At 41.1% G+C, this 21900-nt stretch overlaps 1 long non-coding RNA gene across 3 annotated transcripts in view; it reads left to right on the top strand.

The window, feature by feature from the left end:
- LOC125695714 (uncharacterized) overlaps positions 1–21900 on the top strand; it is a 195299-nt gene that overhangs the window by 147553 nt on the left and 25846 nt on the right. Inside the window, exon 5 of one of the 3 annotated variants that reach the window (XR_007378041.1) lies at positions 6829–11247. The exons of the other annotated variants lie outside the window; for them this stretch is intronic. This is a non-coding gene — a long non-coding RNA (uncharacterized LOC125695714). Of the gene's footprint in view, positions 1–6828; positions 11248–21900 lie in introns of those variants that run through there. 3 annotated transcript variants of the gene reach the window in all.

Genomic DNA, 21900 nt, shown 5'->3' on the forward strand with positions numbered 1-21900 from the left:
TGCAGATGATTGTCCATAAGAGACAGCTGTAGTTTCACCATACACTGCATGCAAGCTACTCCAAGGACATCCTTACAAAATGACGCTTAGCTGAAATTGTTCCCAAGCGATGCCCCAAACACCTTTAAAGATTTGCTTTGAAACTTTTCCAGAGTCCAGCTTTTCCCAAGCTTCCCATTAAAGTCTTTACCTGAAAGGGATGGAATTGCTCAGCCTATGTTCTGGCTGATACAGTGTACAGATCAGTGTTTACATCTCTTCTTGCACTGAGTCTAATTTATAATTTAACACTGTTGAGACCAGGCTGACAATGTAAACATGGTATATTGATGACCTGCAAAAAAGAGAAGCTGTCTTCTATGCCAAGTCCCTGTGGCTCTGTTTATGTTGGAAATGCATTATTAAAGAATGTGTGTGGTCAAGCTGTAACCTTTCTAGTACTGAAGTATTCATTTACTTTGGGTCATTTCTTTGTTTCTACTCACATAGTCTCCTAATCCAACAGCTGATCAAGTTTCAGCCTTTCGCTTCAGCTTGGCCAATTAAGATAGCATCATACACAGTGTGACAGCTTTTTCAGGCTCTGTGAACCTTGTGCAGTGTGCCTTGTACTCGACAACTGAATTAGGCTAACTCTGGGAACAAATATGCTACGCAGGTAGTGCTGAGCAATTTATTATCAAAGCAGTACTTTCTTGTCCTTCCAGCCTCTGTAGAACATGACAACTGAATGTTGGTCACACTTAGACTTCTAGGTAGAACTTCGAGATGAAGGAAATTAAGATGTGACTTCAGTCTTGGCCAGTTTGTCTGCTTCTCTGTACTCGGTCCTGGATTGCCTGACTTTCTGAGATGCCGTGGCAATTGGTGAGCTCAGTAAGCCTGGGCGAAAGCTGTAGTAGTCTCTGACCACTAAATATGCATAGGGGGTTTTCTAAGGTAAGGTCTTTCATTTTTCTATCTTTAGAAGATAGGTATAGGGTATGATAACTCAAAGCAAATGCTCAGGGAAAAGATGCTGTGCTATTAGCATTAAAAACTGAGCTCTGACTGTGAGGAACAGCAACCTAAAAGCCTTTAGCAACACTGTGCCATAACTAGACTGGTGAAGACATGTTATCCATCCTGCCTTGGGAAAACTGCAAAATGAACCTCCCTGCAGAACAGGCAGAGCACTCATTGATTCCTGAAAAAGTTTGAAACGCCCCATCTGAGCCTCCTCTTCTTTATCCATGCCACCCAGGAGGCCTTCCACCCTTTCAAGGGATTGATAACTCTGCAGTGCTGATGGTGCTTGATGATGGTGCTTGATGATGTTGTCCTACACTCAACATTATGTAATTCAGTATTTTGATGCAGTCATCTTGCAGTATGAAGGGATGTTATACAAAGGAAGCCCACAGCATGCCAAGAGACAGGGAGTGAGGAGTGCCCCGGTGCACAGAAGCAGAGTTCTGTGTTTCATTTTTTCACATTGCACATCCTCCATTTCATCAACTGTGCAACAAACAGACTTCAGCTAATAACCCTGATTCAGAGAAACTGAACATATTTTAAAGCTTTTTTGTTTTTTAAGAAATATCTACACATCAACAAATTTTACCTGTGATCTAAATAGAACTAGAAGGAGTGATCATTGCCAGTTTTGCAACGGTGTTTGCAAGCAAGAACAGAAATGTAGGCGATTAATGCAAAAACACTTTTTTTGTGTGTGAATGCAAACAGCAAATATATTCCATTCTACTGACAAAATGATAGCAGAGCAACAGTGAACTAGCCTTAGCAGTATCTATCTGGGTTTCCAGGCATCTAAAGCATCAGCTCTTTCCACAGTAAGGATATCTTTCTGGTGAGGCTGCAATGTAACTGTGTCCTGTTTTTGTTGTTGTTTACTCTGTGTGACATCTATTGACTCAAATGAGCCAATTTTTATTCCTTTGTAGACACGAGAGTGAATTTAGCACAGTGTGTTATCACAGAGCTCCTCACAGACAGTGCTGACAAATAGCTGTGTGGACAACCCATTCAGGCTGTAGTACTATCCATCAGCAATGACAGTAGCTGGCAAACCAGTGCTGTTTATATCAATTTGTTATTTTCTAGGAAGTAACCCAGCTTCATTATTATTGGGGGAGATAAAACGAAGATGAGAGGCCAAGACCCTCATTTGGTTCTTAATGCACTCCCATTGCTTTGATGTATTACAGAGAACAAAATTGACCGATGTAGTAGCGCATTACACAGGGAAAAACATACACTAAAATAACAAATTTTCTTTACCTTTAGTTCAGTGACAACTCAGAGCGCTCTAGAAAGGATCCTGGGCCAGATGTTAAAAATAGACCCTCCCTACTTGGTCCTGCAAAAGAAACTGGGATTCATGATGCACCACAGTCTGTAGATGGAGAAAATTCTGTAAGATTTAATGTCTTTAAAACAAGAGTATTGTTTTAAGACTCCTTGTGAGCCAAAGCCATTTTACTGGCTTTGCACAGTACTGCATCACAGTACTTCTCTAGGACATTCTTCCAGACTTTCTGTGATACTTGAGCAACAGATCCTCCCTATGTCTTGCACAGTAGCTGAAAACCACAATTATTATAGATTCATCCTCAACATTGAGGATTTGTTAGTGAGGTAATCTATGAAAATCTTCCTTCCTGAAATGTGAGGAGGAAGTTCACATGCAGGAAGGTTGTTTCCTTCTGTAAACAGTTTTGTTGAGATAAGAAATGCTCCTCTCCAGATAATATACTGTGAGCACCCATGAAAAAAAAAAAAAAAAAAAAAAAAAAAAAGAAAGATTCTATCTCCAGAATTTATTTAGGGAAAGCAAATGGTGTCTGGCTAGCACTGATGCTTAGCACTTAATAGACAGGACGGGGAGGCAATAAAACTTGCATCACTGTAGCGTTAAGGCTGTCAGTACATCAGGACTTGTTAGGCAGAAGTTGATATCCCTGTCTTGGAATACTGGGCTTGGAGTCCTTGCAGATGGGATTCAGCTTATCTAACTTTAGACATGGAAAGAAGTGGCACAATATTCAGAAACATAGGCTATGATTCGTCTGTTCTGTTTCAGATGTCCAACTTAGGATGCATTTACTCTGATGAATCCCAGCCCATCTTATTTTATCTGCAGTCAAGCCAGGAATGTTACCCATATTATTTTATCTGCAGCCAAGCCAGTCATGTTACCCATCTTTCCATTTGGGAGTCAGACCTAGCATTCAGCTTGACTGATACTATAAATAATGCCACCTTGTCACTAATGGCAAAAACTATGTGGAGCCTTGAATTTGTGTCCAATCCCAAAGTGACCCTCCATGGCAGAGGAAGGTCCTAAAACTCTTGATTCACTACTGACTCAGAGCAGGAAGAGCTGCCTACTAAATTACAAACATTGCTCCCTCGTGGCTTGAATGTTTCTTGAAACCTTATGTTTGTGCTGGGGGTGACTCGGTACCTGTTTATTTGTATGAGATGTGGTTAGATAGCAGCAAACATGCACAGGTGCTGCTGCTTCTCTCAGCTGTAATTAGACAGCTCACCTAATGTGGGGACAGAAACATCCTTTGAGCTGTAAAATATTTGTCCTTCATTACCTGTCACCCTCTGACTTTTAGTTAAAGTGATGCTCCTTTTCCTGGAACATGCACATAGTTAGGATTAATATCATAATCCTGCCTGACAGCCACTCGAAAGCTCCTCTGTGTTGATTAGGTTTTGGCAGCTGAACAGAGCTGCCACTGCATTTTCTTTTGATACCGACTGGTGATAGGTTTGACAAGAAGTTAAAAAGAAAATAAAACTCTCTAAAAAACAAAACCCAATTAGCTCTTTTGTTACTCTGGTGAAGTGGAACAGATACTTCAGCTGCTGGTGGTGGTACAGGCAGAAACCTGCTCCTCGTCCCCTGCTGCCCTCAGAGGACAGATGGATGAATGGTAGCGGCTGGCTTAAAGATGTCTTCATCTGTTCCATTAGGAAGGGAAACAGAGTTTTGGCACCAGCTTTTAAAGAAAATAGAAGGTGCTAAATTCACTAAACTTTATTGGTTTGAATGTATAATAATGATAGTTTAATGGCAGGAGAGAGGCAGATAATTAGAAGTGAGCAGCTTTGATTGCCCTTGTACGTCATTCCAGATAGCTTCTCAGGGCTCCCGAATCGTTGTTTGCTTTGTCTGAAGCTGAAATCCCACAAGGTCTGAATGTAACCAGCTGTCTCGCTAACTAACTGCCAGCACTTTCCCTGAATGCAAGCTATCAGCTTCCACAACATCAGCCTCCTCCCCTGAGCTCTTCCTCACTGTCTCTCCCTGCGTGATTGCTTTTATCTATTGCTTGCAGAGCTTCTTCTAATCATATTGCTTCTTGCCTCCGCGGGTCAAACACAAGACCATTGCTACCTACACAAATGGGGAAGACTGTCACCTCTGCTACACTGATAAGCATTTGGCAGGCAGGACACTGCGAAGCAGGAGAGCAAACAGCCAGCAATCTGCAAACACCATAAATATGTTACATTCTCAGCAGGAAGATGGGCACTATATGTACCAAGAGGCCTTTGTTTAATGAGCTGTCAGAAAGCAGGCATGAAATTATGTTTGAAAACATTTGCAAGCTGAAGAGACAGAGCTTGGGCACTGAAAAACCTCTTTTGGCTGTTTGGAACACCTTATCAGTTTGAGAACTGTCATGTGACGAGAGCTATCGCTAGCAAGATAATAGTGTTTGAAAGCTACTGATTTTTCTCTCTCAGTTCCATTTTGTGACAGAAATTAGTAAGAGAAAAACTCAACATTTCTTTCTGCATAGTTTTTTTTTTCTCCTGAAGGTGTAGCCAGGAACCCCAAAGTAAGCACAAAGATGGGAGATAAATCAAAATCATCATAAATTGTAAAGGGCTAACTGTGGAAGTCAAGAATATCATTAATCCGAGATTGTGTTCATGTTACACCAATGCACCTCCCACCACTCATTGCTCTTGATCATATGCACACAAAAGCACTACAGAGCAGGTTACTGCTATGTGTGATGGCAGCACTAAGATGACATGGGGTCAGGGCAACAGCCTGCAATCCAGTGGCTGTCAACAGCAGTAAAACTCTGTGCAAAATATGATTGTTGCAGTATATTATCTGTGCTAGAGTCACTTTAGGTAGGTGTAATAGGCTGTGCAGCAGCATCAGGCTTCCACTGCAGCTAAATCATGCAGAACAAGTTGATAAAGGTTTAGAATAAATCCACAAGTATCCTTTGGGGCCACAAAGCCCTTTCTTTCTAAGACAACTGGAGTAGTTTTCATCATGCCTGAGTGTCTGTTTTCTTTGTTTTTAAGAAAGCTTTTTGCAGCTCAAGCATTTGTGGTTCGCTCCTGTGCTGAAGCAGAGCACTGAGCTGGATCACTGTAAACTGGGGAGGTACTCATCCCAAAGCTGGCTTCTTTTTCTTTTCTTTCTTATCAAGAGTGTGGATCAAAATCCAAGGCTTCTTGGTTAGATCAAGTGGAGCCCAAATCCAATCTGCTCCTGCTCTTCCAAAATTCAGAAGAAAAATTAGTTTTGGGAAAACAAGCAAACCAATCAAGAAACGGATTATCAATTCTATGTGGATCCTACCAATTTTTGCCACAGCATGAACAGATCAGATCCCCAGCAGTGTAATATCGCTAGTGTTAAAAGGCACATGAAATGGAGAGAAAAGTAAGGCTTGTAAACTGTACTTCTAGGAATTCTGAAAAGGAAAATGTGATGCTCAGCAGAGAGAGTATTTTACAGAAAAAATTGATTCCTTTTTAAGTTGGACTATTCATTAATTAAAACTGAAAATAAAATCAGATGTTGGCCAACAAGCAAGGAAATAAATATTTCTGCCATTAAATATGTCCCTGAACTGCCATATTACTTGTATTTTGGTGAGACCCTTGTATGCATGCAGCATTTCACTACATGTCTGTGTCCCATGTTCTGCCTACCCCATCTCACTGAGCGTTCCCATTATGCCATAGAAGATGTGGTTTTGCAGGAAGCATATTCTGAAAGGATAATACAGATGTAAACCCCCTGTAGTTCACATATCACCAGCCTGAGTAGTTCCAGATAGGAGGATTCAAGCCATAAATCTCTGGTTTGGGATTTTTCCCATAACAGTCAAGTATTTCTATGGGGAAATGTTTAATGTTTTTCAAGCTGCTTTTCCAACGTTTGTGTTTTGCCAGTGTAAAGCAGATGAGGACAGTAGACGCAACAGATAAACTTGTTTCCTCTGCTTTCCATTTGCTGGTCTGAAATAGGTCAATTTCTGCAAACGTGTTTCATTTTATCCTCACTAATATGCTTCAAGCTTAAGCAGTTTTTGATTATATTAAAATCATAATAGCATGGATACTATAGAAACCAAAAATATCCTGTTAATTCGTACAAGAAACTGTTTTATCTCATTTTGAATGGATTATATGTTACACACAGGAAATACTTTCATTCTGTGGCCTTCTCAATGATGCAAACATTCATGAAAGACCACAGCATTTCTTTCCTTCTCCTGAGAGTGTCTGGTTTCCAAGAGATTATGTGCTATTTGAATTGGAGTTCGGCATTGAACTGCAAGGAGATGGACAAACAACACTCAAGATGAAGGAAAACTGAAACCTTTCCATTGCAGAATTTTTGAAATTGAAGCATTTTACTTAGGTTCATGAGTTGCTCTTTTTCTAGTGTATTTTCTCTCTTGCTGACTTTGCTACTGTGTTTGATATAATATACATATAAAATTTTGCTTAGTTTTGACATTTCTTTTTTTCTACCCTTCATATCTCATTTTGCAGAGCGTTAAAAGGAAAAATGAAACTGTGATTTGCTACAGATTTCCCTTCTGACCCTCACTGAGGGATCACTGCAAGTTGTGCATTTTCCGTGCTTTCCTACTGTTCACTTCTTCGCATATCCAAGCCTCTGCAAGGCAAGGAGCAAGAAGACTGGCCATGAAAAACAAACAAACAAACAAACAAACAAACAAAAAAAAACAGAGGAAGAATGAGGAAAAGATCAAGAATTTTAGAGATTATATAATATGATATGGCAGAGATCAACAATGGCCAGTTTTATGTGCTGCAGGATTGTCCATAACCTCACCTGAACATTATCAAAAATGTCCAAATGGGACCTGTTTAGACTTCTCCCACTTAAGAAGGGAAGCCCCAAGCTTCAGTCAAAGGAAAAAACATACATTCCTATGAGGGCACTGAGCAGTGCTCTAAGACTTGAAATTCCACTTAAGCCTACTTGCTTTGTCAGTGGAAAGGTTGGGTGCCTTTGAAGGCTTCTGAAGAGCAGTTAAGAGCCATGAAAAAAGCAATGCAGGAGCCAAGAGCACAAGGACTTCAGATGAAGTTTCCAGTCTGGCTGTGAGCTTTTAACCACCACCACCCAGAGCAGGGCCAGAGTCCCACTCCTGCCCTTGTCAGCAAAGCAGGACATGGCTCTGCAGAACAGACAGTGCGGTAGAAACAACTGCTGTGAGCCTCGGCTGGGAGGGACTGAGCATTTTCCCCATCCTGCTTTGGCAGAATTGGCCAGGGTTCGAGGCATCTTTCATTTCCCAGCTCTGTTTTTGTTGCAGAAGACACAGCTTCTTTCTATTTTTCTAGACTGGCCGATCCCAGCATGCACCAAATCCATGAAGGGAAATAGGAAATGATTTTCTTAGTCCCTGAATTGACCCGTGGGTCTGACAATCCTGCTAGACTCGGCAGTTTCTCTGCTGGTTTGAGGAGAGCGTGTTTATGCACCTGGGATCATGCAGCTTGAATTATTCTTTTAAACATTTTCATAGAGAGTGGCAGTGTAACAGAAATCACTAAACAAAATGTACATTGTGTGTGACAGTTAGCAACGGGCCGGTTCACAGATTGTTAAGGGCTATTGAAAGTCATGCTTGTGTTTTTCTTCTTTAACATTTTTCAAGGACAATTTGATTGCATTTCCCAGAAAGGTTAATATAAACAATCTGCTCCCTTCATTTTTATGAGAAGCGTTTAAAAGTAAAACGTCCTGCTGTTATTTCGCTATTGCCTGTGTTATTGATGGCTGAGGATTCCCAAATAAGTTCTGAAATTTTGCAGCTTTGCACATTTCTGGGAGAATTACTCCAAAGTCCACTGTCTCATTCCCCATCCACAGCTGCCCTGAGAAAGATAAAACTTTCTTCAACGTCTCTTTAAGCCTAAAAGGCAGGATTCATCCCTTGGACTTCAGCCTCATAAAGATTAGGTATCTATTCTGAACCAGTTATTTAATGCCCTCCACAGTCAGAAGAGGAGAAGCAAGTCTAGGTGCCAGCTTGGCTCATCTTCTATAGGTGCCAGTCTTTGACGTAAGTGACTTACTTTGTGGAAGCAGTTTTCTTTCTCCACCAAAAACAAAGTCAGTCCAAACAACACACTCAGATTGTGTCATGTCTGTCCTGCCCCTGGTGTGCTCTCTGGCTCTGCCCCACAGATCGTGTTGGTAGGACCTCTTCTGCTGTCAGTGTCTGTCAGGGTAACCAGCTGGCTCCAATGCTTACAGAAGTACTCTGCACCTAACAAACGCGGAAATATTGCCTCAAAGAGTAACTTCTGAATGTACTTATGAGTATTCTTGGGCCAAATTTGCAATTCCACTGTAAGTCTACAACCACAGGTAGGTATTCCATCTTATTTCTGGATGACCTGTCATGGTAATATTTATTTTCAGTTTATTTGAGTGCTTTGAGTATAGGGTTGGACTAGCAAGGGACTTATACAGGTCCCTTCCACCCTAAACTTATGTATGATTGTCTCTATAATTTTCACAAAACCAATATGTTACCTAACAGTCATTCAATGTGTTGTCAAAGTCAAATGTTATGTTGATTTTGTTCCCTCCTCTCCCCAACCTCCACGTACAAAATTGAAAGCAGAGATAAAATGAACAAAACTGGAACAAAACACTTGACCTCTCCTTGGTCAAGTGTTAAGCCTCTCCAATGCCTTCCCACCAGTACAGAAAGTGGACCTCTTGCATCAGACTGCATCGGTTCTAAGGGCAATATCAGCAGTTAAAACTTCTGGTACTGAGGTCAGCAATGAACCTCCCATCAACATGAGTGGTGCAAGGCTCTGGGAAAGATTTTTGTTCACATGTTCACCTGTTCACCATAGCACTGCTCACCTTTCCTGCTGCAGTGTTTGCTGAGGTGCCCTTAGTTCCTGCAGAAAGGAGCTGCATACCATCTTGGCATTCCTGAGCACTGCAAAATATGCCTTAGCATGAAAGGTGCACACCATGCATTTTAGAAAAACAAAAAATTATCCAAATGCAACATAAGCTTTTAGATTTCGGTTAAATCTAGATAGATGTGATTCATAAGGTGTAGCTGAGAACAAGTCAGGACCTTCCCTTCTCAAGGCAGACAGGTCCCGATTGTGCTCTCAGACCCACACGTGCATTTCCCATTTTCTGCCCCTCATTGGCTGCACAGCTATTCTTTGACAACACAGAAACAGGGCTGACAACACAGAAACAGGGCTCCTCTGCTCGTATGTTAGCAGATCTCTGCCTCCTGCCAGCCAAGTCTTCCCAGAAAGCTGCTTCCATAGCTTTTCTTAGGCATTTTCTTTGTTATCCTACTATTTGTTTTTTCTGCAGATGTATTACTATTGCAAAACCTATTCTTTACACTCACCCAGATGCACAGAACACTTTTGTTCAGATTTGCTGGGGCACAACTGATCTCAATGCTGTGATCACCAATGCATAAAAAAACACACTGCCAGTTTTCATTAGATTCTTGCTGGCTGCAGATGCTCAAATACAAATGGTCACTTTATATTAAAAATTACACTGTGCACAGAACTGTGCGTGCATATATGTGTATTTAAAAGTGACCTTATTTCAAGAAAGAACAGTTGAAAAGAAAAACACACAAAAAAAAAACACCACTGTGTTAAAGCAGCATTTAATATACACTTCCAAAAAGACAAACAGAAGATGTGATAAAGGTTCAAACCCCAAAATCCTGAGTGTGAAACTAAGGAGGCAGCCAGCACCAGTGGGTCAGCAGTGCCACACCACAGACAAACCTTTTCTCTGATGCCAAGTGATGCCACAGCTGGCACGAGGCAGCAGTAGGTGTGAGTACTTCCATCAGACCCGGCTTAAAGGTAGTTCCCATTAAAATCTCTCAGTGCCAGTCATTCAGGCCCTAAAATGTCCACAAGTGACTAATGGTTTCCGATGCCTCCAGTGCTCCAGCATGTGGCTGGATATCTGAAGAGAGGTGTGGGTGGTCTCTAAAAGTTAATCTCTTATAAGAAGCAAACCCAAAATTAACAGTTGTTTTCCAGCATTTCCAGTATTGATGTAGCCTTTAAGCAGAGAAGCCGAAGATCTTCCTTCATGCTGAAAACATGACAGCCCCTGTACTGGTGAGAAACTCAAATTTATCTTGGTAACACTCCCTATATAAGGAACATTTTCCAGAGTCTCTCATTCACTGCATAAAAGCCCACTACAAGACAGCTAACATATCTAAAATATACTCCCTGCTCTCCAAGACGTACTCACAAATCATCTGGTTTAAAAGAGCCCTCTCCAAGTGTACTTCACAAAGTTTTCCATTTGCCCTCCCAGGCAGCTTAGCAACGTCGCTGGCGATAAATAATGCTGCAAAGGAAATTCTGTGTCAACTAGGAGGGTTACAGAAAAAACCCACTATAGAAAATGTACAAAAAGTATAATTTATTGCCCCCCCAGCATCTGCTTTTATCTGTATCCTTTTGAGAGCAAATTAACAAGTCTTGCGTATCTCCATATGTTTCTTTCTGCGGAGCATCACGGCTGTGAAGGTGCGTGTTTGTTTGGTCTGTAATAACAAACACGTATGTTTGTTATACACTGGAGAATGTGAGGATTAAATGTTGATGATACTTTTATAATATGATAAATCACCAGAAGAAAAAAGAAATATTTTAAAAGCCATAAGGATTTTTTCTTCTTTTGTCTACAGAAAGCAGCCCAAATCCCAGTGTTTCATGTGTACTTTTCAGGTAATAAAAGCAGCTGCTTTCAAAATGTGAATAAACCCCATATGCTTACTAAAACCGCCCCTCAAAGGCCAGCAATGAATTCACATTATTTTTTAAAAATTGGAATTATTTTTCTTTTTCAGCTCCAGAAACAGAATGAAAGAAGTGACCTTTATTTGAATAAACATTCTTTTCAACTTGTCGATAGCTAATGTATGTCTATATACATACATACGTATACATATATATATATATATATATATATATATATATATATATATAAAAGATGTAGGCAACTCAGTTAGAAATCCACTCAAATCTTTGAACTATGTTCTCAATAAACATAGGGAATATTAAAATCTGATCTGTATTATGTGTGCACAAAAGCAGTGTTGAAAAAACATATATTTCCTCCCAAATTAATGGGGAATAAATTTAAGCCAAAGAAAATTCCCAGTGCAGTTATTTTTTTTCTAAAAATATCTTTGCCTTAACTTTAAAATCTAATGTTGACATAATTTCTAGACTAACAAGGGAAAGCAATATTAATGTACTCAAGCAGCATTTTGCATTCAATTCAATGTCAGTGTTCAAAGTATTGTTGAAACATGGCTGTAGATGATTCTGATCTTACTGCAGAAGAAAATACAGATCTGTATATAAAACCATGGGCGGTATGGGCCAGAACCCTACATCAGAGCAGCTGGGAAAGCCAATGTGTTGTGCTGAATCACACCAATTAGAAGTCCACATCCGAAACTGGATTGTCGAGAGATTGTTTAGTTGAGCCAGGCACAGCAACTGTTGCAGAGATAACATTTGTCCAGTTGCAATGGGGCCTTTAATCATCTGAGACTGCTCATGATGCTTCGTTAATGGTCATCCTTTTTGGTTCATTTAGGCACTTAAGCATTTTTCTGTAGAACTACTGACATATGAAAATAATATACAGTGGTAATGTCACTCCAAATGAATCAGAAAGCAATGTTAAGACCTTTGAAATGATGGAACAGTCTTAGAAATTGAAATTATTATTTGAACATATAACTTCTGCCTACATTAAAAATGAGAACCTTGCAGCCATTCAGCCAAAGAGCTTTCGCAGGATGATGCTCTGGCACATGTGGCTAAACTTTGCCCCTCTTTCACAGTCAGACATTTTGTACAAACTTGCCCTAAATCTGCCCCATTTATCAAGCCTTTGCAAAACCTTGCAGGACCCACTTTGGTCATAGACTTGTGGGATTTGGCTCTATCTGTGCACAGCCCAGCCAACAGCTGAGATGTTGCATGATGCTGCCCAGCCCAGCTGCCCCCTGTTTCACACTGTTGTTGTAGCCTCCTTGTCCCAGGAATATAGAATCATAGAATCATTGAGGTGGAAAAGATCACTAAAATCGTTTTGTCCAATCACCAATACACCCCACTAAACGTGTCCCTCATTGCCACATCTCCACATTTCTTGAACACCTCCAGGGACAGGGACTCCACCATCTCCCCAGGCAGCCTGTGCCAGTGCCCAAACACTCTTGCTGAGAAGAAATTTTTCCTAACAACCTCAATCTCCCCTATTGCAGCTTAAAGTCATTATAGTCATAATAGTCCTATTGCTGTTACCTGGGAGAAGAGGCCAACCCCCACCTTGCTGCAACCTCCTTTCAGGCAGTTGTAGAGAGCAGTAAGGTCTCCCCTGAGCCTCCTCTTCTGTGGATTAAATATATCTATATGAGGATCCTCCAGCACACAGCAGGGAACAGGACATTTTTACACACATTTGGAAGATGTTAGATGGTTTGGGAGGACTGACAACACCTGAGCACATAGGTATGTGGTTTTCACACCAGCATTGTGTTGTGAAAAGTTGTCCCACACAGAACCGCACAAGGGACTTTCCAGCAACAGTGCCCTTTTCCCCAGCTCTCCTTTTCCTTGTGATACTGAGACACCCAGGGCAGCAACAGACTCTTTACACCCAGCCGACTTCAAAACAGTTTCTATCTCAGATTACCAGAGTCTGCAGAATTCAGCTGTTTTGAGAGCAGTCAGAGGTCACTGCAAATCAGCAGTCTTTGAAAAGTAACCTGTCAAGGCATCCACTTCTCATGGCTTACCACATCTATCTAAACATATCTATACACAAAATGGATGACGTCTCCTGCTGCCCTTTCAAATGGTTTAGTGTAAGACCTCTCTGTTTTCTCAGCCTTTGTACTGCTCTGATACAGAGGGCAGCCAGCAGTTCCAATTATAAGCGCAGGGAAAAAAGAGTGGGTAGATCTTCCAGATGGCTTTGAAGAGGCATCAATCTGTTAGGGATTTGCAAGACCCCATACAAATAGTTAGATAAGCCAAGACTGTACATTAAGGCCAAAACCCCAGCATTACATCAAACCCAACCATTTTTTTCATGATATTAGTTACCACAGCAGTTTGGCCAACTGGAAAGGTGAAAGTGTAAACTTAACAAAACCCAAGGACGATGCCAGTAAGTTTTCTTACTTTCCCATTATTTCTATCCCCATTATTTCTATTCTACATGCACTTCTTCAAACTTCATCACGCCCTACCATTACTCAGAAGAGCGTATCAGTACACATGTCTGCTCTACCTGGCAGAAAGGTAGAGCACAAACCAATGTGCTCCAGTGTTGCATGCAGTGGTAGAACATAGAACAGCCTTCTATTGGCTCCATGCTCTCTGGTCCAGCTGGTCTTCTCCTGGCACTGGAGTTTGTCGGTCATACCCTTAGCTTACTAAGAATTCAACAGCATCCTGCACCAACATATTCTCATCACAGCCACAGAGAAGCTAGGGCTGAATTCCCCTGTGCAGCATAAGTGATTTCCAATGTTCCTGCTTTGCCTGTTGGGAAGAGACACTGACATCTCAGTGGCAACCCATCCAAGCATCACCATTCCTACATCCATAAGAGAAAGCCTTCAGCTCACCAAAAGCATGGACACTTAGTAGCTGCCAATACAGTTCAAACACAAACAGAAAACATCAGGGTAGGAGGGAAGAGTTTGCAAAGTGCAGTATTTCCAAGCACTGGCAGCATCTGACACTTTAGGGAGCAGCTAGCGGACAGCAGTGGCAGCTGCACAAGCAGTAGGAGCCCAAGAGGCCCTGCTTGCCCCCAGGTTGCCCTTGGGAAGCTGAGGGAGAGAGGAGGCTGATGCCGTGCTCCTGCCACAGCAAGATTATTTCCCCCATCCATGCAGGCTTCTGCAGCCACCAGGGAGTTCCTGCTCCAGCAGTGAGGGCAAGGGGTGAAGGGGGCTCGTTGCTTTTGCAAACACAGTTAACAAAATGTTGATATTATGCTTAGCCGTTGTCTCCTTGTCACTTGCAGTTTTAGGTCTGGATGTTAAAAATGCCAATAAAAAGAGATGATGAATTCTGGTGTTACAGTCTTATTCATTTTCAAGGCACTGTCTGGGCTCGTGGGATTGCGGCTGTGTCCAGAGAGGGGAAAGAGAGAGCTTTAAGTTTTAGACAAAGCGGGTTTCTTTCACTGAATGAATACTGGCAGCTTGTATCATTTGAGACATCCCAGCGTATCCAATCTGCCTTGGAGAAGATCACAAGTCTCCCATAGGTCTTGTGCTGTATCTGCCAGTCCCATGTGCATATTTGAGTTACCACGGGGCATTTCAAATGACATCAGGCATCTGTGCTTCAGCAGAACAGCCAAGCTCACCATGTCCTCCTCTTGTCCACTAGCTATCACTTGATGGTAGAGTGGTTGTGTAGGCACAGGAAAGCTTACAGGGAAAAACTTAGTGATTTAACTGAAAATTACAAATGGAAATGGATTATTCCCCTGGGAAGCTTGCATTATAGCATTATATCACCTTGTATTAGAGCTTGCATATGAAAGGTTGTTCTCTATAGGTGAGAAAAGTTGTCACCTATCAGCACACTGAAAGATGGGCATCTCCCTCAGGATATTCCAATAAAGATAAAATATTTCTTTCTTCTCAGTGATGCCTTTGCAAAAAACAATTGAGGATTCAGATTGTAAGAATGAGAACAGAAGGCCTCCTTTTAGACAAGAACAAGGAGTGCATACTGTTGATGGCAGAGTAGTTTAAAACCAATGAAAAGGAAATTATTAATAAAGACTCTATTACGGAAAAATATATTCTGAGTAATCAAATTAAACCTAAAATAAAATCCTTATTTTTGGCCCTTCAAGAAGTGCCATGTAGATCCCATTAAAGCCACTTTTACGTTCTTTAAGAAAAAAAATGGAGGAAATGTGTGAACTTTTAAATACATATGCCTTAAGCAAAGAAATAGCCATGTTTAAAAACAGAGTAATTTGGATTTTATTACTTTATCTAAGGAATTAAGGACTCCATATGAAACCTCATCACAGACAATTATTTCTTGACATTATCAGGGTTTAGATACACTCTTGACAGGCTATTTTCATTACAGACCAACAGTGTCTACATGTGAATTAAAGAAACCTGCCTAAATGTACCTAGTGGGCTGCTCCACTGGGCTTTGGGACTTGTATATGGAGACCAACAACACATGCTCTTGTGTTGTTACACAAAAGACTGTAGCTGGTTTTTTTATCTTTGAACACTATATCCACTTTTTTCTGTCTTCTTGCCTAATCATTTGTCTGTGAGAAGGAAGATAGAATTATGAAGATAGAAATAACAGGGCAAAAGTTATGTCCCATGTGATTTAAGAAGTCAGACTCAGAGATCTTGTGGCTCCTCCTGGCACTCCAATCTGCAGACTTTTCTGACTGGCACCATCAATTCTGTTGCTAGAGAAGCCTCGGGGCCCAGACAATTGGCTCATATTTCATACTATCCTGCACTAATTGGCAATTATGAAGGTATGTGTCAGTCTCTGTTAGATCATCTGTTTTAGGACAACTTTAGAGTAAACCTAGCTGTACGGATGCCACCAGGCCACAGGCTTACAATCAAAACTGAAAGTGAAGACAACTTTATGTCACTATGCCTCGTTGACAGTGACGGCTCCCAGTTCTGTGGATGAGAATTTCCTCCTATAAGTGAGTCACCTTCCATTACATATCGAAGATACAAATGTTTATATGCATCTGTCCATGGTTCAGCCCAAAGGAAAAGCCGTGATGTGTTCTGATAGCTTATTGTCAAACCAAAATTACGGATATCATGTTTTGCAGGCACTGACTGATGCTAAATAGAAACCACAGAGTAAGAAGCAGAGCATTATATAATAATCCTTGCTCATTCATGGTTCTCCATTGGTTCTCTATTGACATATTTACTCCACTCCACAAGAAGTAACAGTTCTCAGGGGAATATTTACCACACAGGAAATCTCACCAGATTGAGAGCAGGAGCAATGGCCAACCTTGTGCCCTCACAAGCTATCGTGTAAGGTCCCTGTCACCAAACATGAGAAGAGCAGGACATTTTAGCTATTCTGTTTCACGTAAGGAATATGGAGGGCATGATATTAAATTACAGCAACACACAGTCTGCCCACCAACACACATGGGTAGCTATTCTAGCCAGAATCAGAATAACAGAAAACACAAGGGTGATATAAACAAAGAAATAATACTGATCAGTCAATGAATTTTGGTACAAAGTGTGTAAAAACACTTCCTCACCACTGCATGTGTTCTCAGTACTCTAAAGTAAAGGCCAAAAGGGTAGCAATAAAAACACCCTCGGGTACTAAGAAATTGGCTCATAAAGTAACTACAATAACAGTGTCAATTATTAGGTTTACAATACAAGATAATATAAATGGACTATATTCCCTAAACTAGCAAAATATGGGGAATCAATCTCAATAAAAAGAACTGTTAGGGTAAGCTATTTGGGAAGGAGATACAAGCCATTCCTGGCTTAGAAATGTTAGCCTGCTCTTCTCAGTGGTGATTAATATCTTCTGCTACCAGATGACACTGAACTTTGCAGTGAATGAGGTTTGGAGGCAGGTATTTGGAGCACCTGTCTGTAAACTCCAGTAGCATTATGACTTCTGTAGAGGATAAATGCACAAATCTCTCTATTTCTGCAAGAAGAGATACTCTGCTAGGACAGAAATTAAGCATATTTACAAGATGGGGAGTTATGACAGAATCATGACTAGACATTTCTGAAAGTAGTGTCATGCTCTGAAAGCTGATCCCCAAGTCTATGCTGTATTGTTGGGAACAAAGTTGTTATTACAGCACGGAGAATTCTGTTGGTTTGTTGATTTTAATTTATTTTTTTTCATTGCCTAATCTTTTCCCTTTGGGAAAATTAAAAGTGTTTTTTTGTTGTTCTTTTAATTTATGATGGGGCTAATGGAGTTGTAGGGAACTTAGTTTCACTACAGGTCTGCAGGTGAACTCATCGCTGATCCGTGCTCATCTGGGCTACTATGGTACCTCAGAAGGTCAATCACACAAATGTGTTACCCCTCACTCACCTCCCTGCCCAGACTCACTCACATGGCTGTGACCCCCTTTTTGTCAGACCTGTTGCAGAGCAGCTTGGAGAACAGTTAACCAGAGCAGAGCACGAGACACATATATGCATAGGGAATCAGGCTGATAGATGACACAAGTCACCACATCTCTTGCTCATTATGACACACTGAAAAGTCTATAAGCTTCTGCTTGAGTTTGCATCCCAGCTATAATTTTATAATCACTTCAGGGTGATGTCATGGGTAAAAAATGCATGATTGAGTGAAATTAAATTGAAGGCTAGACTGTTTCTTGCAGCATTACTACATTACTAGAGAGTGAGAGGGCACATAGGGAGCTTTTTTTTTAGCACTTGTGGCATCTCTATTTCTCAAGACAGAGAGGCCAGTTTTTCCATTACATCCCACTGTGCTGTCCTTTCAAGGCATTAAAACATACCAAGCACGTCCCCCTGGCCCTGCCTGATGTGCTTCTTCCTGCCTCCCAAAGTCCTTGGAACAGAGATTCATTAGCCAACAGCCCAGCACTGCATAGGAATGGTCACCATGGCTCGACTCAGATAGTTCATTGCCCAGTGCAGCTATTAAAAACCAATTTGTTAAACTGTAAGAACAGAAAACTGCTTAAACATGTCAATTGTTCTAATTTTTCAGGGTGAGAAGTGGGGTTACATTTTGAAGAAGGAGGTAAGGCACATAAGAAGGCTTGATTTTAACCAGATGGCATTTCAGTCTCAGGTAATTATAATGATCAAGATAGCACATTTCTAAGGCACCTCAAGGACAATTTCTGTTTCAAGCACAACCAAATTATGAGGAAACAGAAGGTTGTACTCATGGCAGGTGAGATTCTCAACTCTTTTGTGCCATTATTAAGATCGCTAAATGTAATGCTATGCTGACTTGAGAAAACTGTAACAATGACGATTATTATTTAAGAACATGACCCTAATTACATTAAAATAAAATAATAATAATATCATTAACGAAGAGTAACTTCTGAAGAGCAATTTTCATTCAGAACCAATTTTAATGTTCCAGACAGAAGTCCATCCTAATCACACTGAGAGCTAATACATTACTGTTTGACTTGAGGCAAAGGCATATCAATTCTTGACAGCTTCTGCAGATGCTCTGTCCTTTTGCAAAAATGCCCTTCAGTCTTTGGACAGGATGGTCTGCAAAATGGTTTCATGTCACATCTATTAGGTGAAGTATACATTCCCCCAGTGGAAAATGCAGTCATACTCCACAGCAATGTAGTTCCCCTTTTATGGATGGAATGTATCGCTAAATGGATCCAAAGCATACAATGGCTTGAGGGAGTGCTCTCTATGAGGCAGAAGCTTCCCGATTCTGTGTTGCATTTTAAAGCTCTGCAGACATTTTGCCAAAGGGATCTGGCAGAATGTGTGGGTTTGTGGCTTTGTTGTGTTTATTATTTCAGCCACTTAGAGCAAAGCTGAGCAGTGTCACCAATGTGTCCCCATAAGAAGAAAACTTTGATCAGGCCGACACTCTCCTATGCGCTATTTTCATGAACTAGCAGTCTAGAAAAAGTACATACAGAGAAAAAAGGCAAAATTTTGGATTGTTTTCAAGCAGCAATCCTAGCTAACTGCAAGGTGCCGGGCAGTGCTCTCCAGAGGATCACGGCTTGCCTGCCCTGTCCTCGCTTTTGGCTCTTGGCCACGCTCAAAGGGATGCTATCAGGTGTGGTGACCTTCAGTGCATCTTTGCAACCACTCCTATGTCCTGATTGGGATGAAGTTTGTTCAGAGCACACCAGTAAGTACTGGCCCATGAAGTCGCAGTGTGTCTGTGCATCTCAGCTCCAAATGTCACATGAACTAACAAGACTGACAGGTGAAGGGGCTTCTCCTCTCTCTCCTTCTCTGCCAGCTTGACCCTTCATCTTCCTTTTCTTTTATGCAATAGCATCTCAGAGTATTTTTACTTCTATGAGTAAAATGGGGAATAGTGCAGGGATTCTTTTGTTCAGATCTGTGAGTGCTCAACTCCAGAGAGGGCCACGAAGATGATCAGGGGACTGGAGCACCTCCCCTGTGAAGACAGGCTGAGGGAGTTGGGCTCTGTTCAGCCTAGAGAAAAGAAGGCTACAGGATGACCTCATTGCAGCGTTTCAATACATAAAGGGAGACTACAAAGAGGAGGGCAATCAACTCTTTGAAAGGGTTGATAACTGCAGGACTAGGGGAAATGGTTTTAAGTTGAGGGAGGGGAAACTTAGGTTGGACGTCAGGGGGAAATTCTTTACAGAGAGATTGGTGAGGTACTGGAACAGGCTGCCCGGAGATGTTGTGGATGCCTTGTCCCTGGAGGTGTTCAAGGCCAGGTTGGATGGAGCCCTGGGCAGCCTGGTCTAGTATTAAATGGGGAGGTTGGTGGCCCTGCCTGTGGCAGGGGGGTTGGAGATTCATGATCCTTGAGGTCCCTTCCAACCCCGGCCATTCTGTGATTCTGTTAACTATTTTAGCAATGAACCTCACACAGCATAATTAGTACAAACGTCAGCACATATTCATAGCACTGATCCTAGAAAACAACTTTTCATTGAAAGAAAAGTAACAATTAATTTTTAAAAGAACACTCTTTAAAGATATTAGAGCAAATTCTGAGATGAGGCAGTAGTAAGGCTTCATCTTTTATGTTGCACAGGCAATAAATTATTCTTTCTACTTTGGAACTCAGATTTATCTGTTAAATATCAATTCAAGTCACACACCACCCAAAGGCTCTTAAACATAACAAATATTTAAAATTTAAGTCACATTCCACAAGCTAGATTATATTGTTTTTATGCCAAACATAAACTAAAAAAGATCAGAATGCCCTGAGTGAAAAAAAAAGTTATAAAATGCAATGAGGATTCTAAAGCTGTATGATAAATTTACAAAGAAAGATAAAAAAGGCTCAAAGGGCAAACACATCTTGTCAATATAGTAGCCAAGTTAAACCAGACACTGAGAGGGTAACTTACCATTAGAAATCCCTGAGGCAGTTCTATTTACCAGGGAAGGGGTAAGAAAAATTAGTATTAATTGGGTTTATTTAGTTTGGTCATTGGCCACAAAGTTCAGATAAAGTGCATTTCCCAGCCAACTTTTGCACATGTAAAATTTCAGCAAGTCAGATGTAATTTATATGTTTTGTCACTTTAACACAAAAAAGAAAGTAATACAAAGCCTTACAAAGGAGCTTCTTTTGGCCATGTTAGATGCTTTCCTTGTGCAAATATACTTGTAAGAAATATTTTTGTAACAATCCTGCTGTTGGCCATTCAAGATAAAAAGTGCAGACATGGTACTCTAACTCCCCCTCTATGTAACTAAAGCATTTGAGAAAATCAAATCCTCCAGAGGCTTTAGTGCAGCAGAATTTAATTTCATCTCACTGCACTATTTTTTAAATCATCCATGGTTCCTGGGGAATGAAGGTTGAAAGGTGAAATGGAATCCTGTGACACTTACTGAGGCTTCCTTTGGACTCATGAGTTGTTGCTGGGCTTTTCATGTGGCTTATCAAATAAAGCTGGACTGGATCACATGAGAGACATTCAGGATCATGACAAAACTGTGGGATAAAAGCTTGACTGTGATGAGACAGTGAGTTCCAGGTATGATGAAATGGATAGCTGCTCATGCTCCACATGATCTGGACACACACAGCATGTATGTCTCTGTAGCACTATTGTCTGATGCATTAGTAGCCTTTCTAATGAAGGACGGGTATTTTCTCTCGCAGACTTGTGCAGAGCCCCAGACTACTTATAAGCTCTGTTCTGCCAAGAGGATACAGCTTTGGGGGAGCTGCTTATTTTTATTGAAATTTTCAGAACATATAGAGCAGTGATTCACTGTGAAACTTTCTTCCCTTTTCTTTAAATTGGCTTCTTGACATTTTTATGGAATAGAATTTATTTGGCACTTCTAAAAAAAATTTAGAAACATCTCAGTGCTGGTGCCCTCATTACACAGCACTGCACGTTATCTCCTGACTTCATTTTTCCACGTCTGTTCTTGAAGTGCAGTACCACTGGAAAGATAAACTCATGACCAAAAAGGCTGTTAAGGGGTGAAAAAGCCCCAGAGAACAGACTGCTGTTTGGTGTCTGAGAGCACTCTTGAAAAAGCCTTGGCAAGAAGCTTGCTCGAAGAGCAAGAGAAGAGCAGGTCAAGCTGGAGGAACACTCGAGCAGTAGTGGAATGCATTGAGTGAAGTTAAATCTCTGGCAAGATGGGCTTCAGATGCAGTACATTCCCCTCTGACAGCTTCTTTGCCTGTCACCTACTGCAGGAATCTTTTTCCTGTGCTTTTTCCTGAAAAGGAACAACCCAGCTGCCTTATTTACTCAGTGAACACATTTGGCATCTGAAGAGCTTGGACGACAAA

Source organism: Lagopus muta, chromosome 7 (assembly GCF_023343835.1).
Source record: "Lagopus muta isolate bLagMut1 chromosome 7, bLagMut1 primary, whole genome shotgun sequence".
Lineage (NCBI taxonomy): Eukaryota > Metazoa > Chordata > Aves > Galliformes > Phasianidae > Lagopus > Lagopus muta.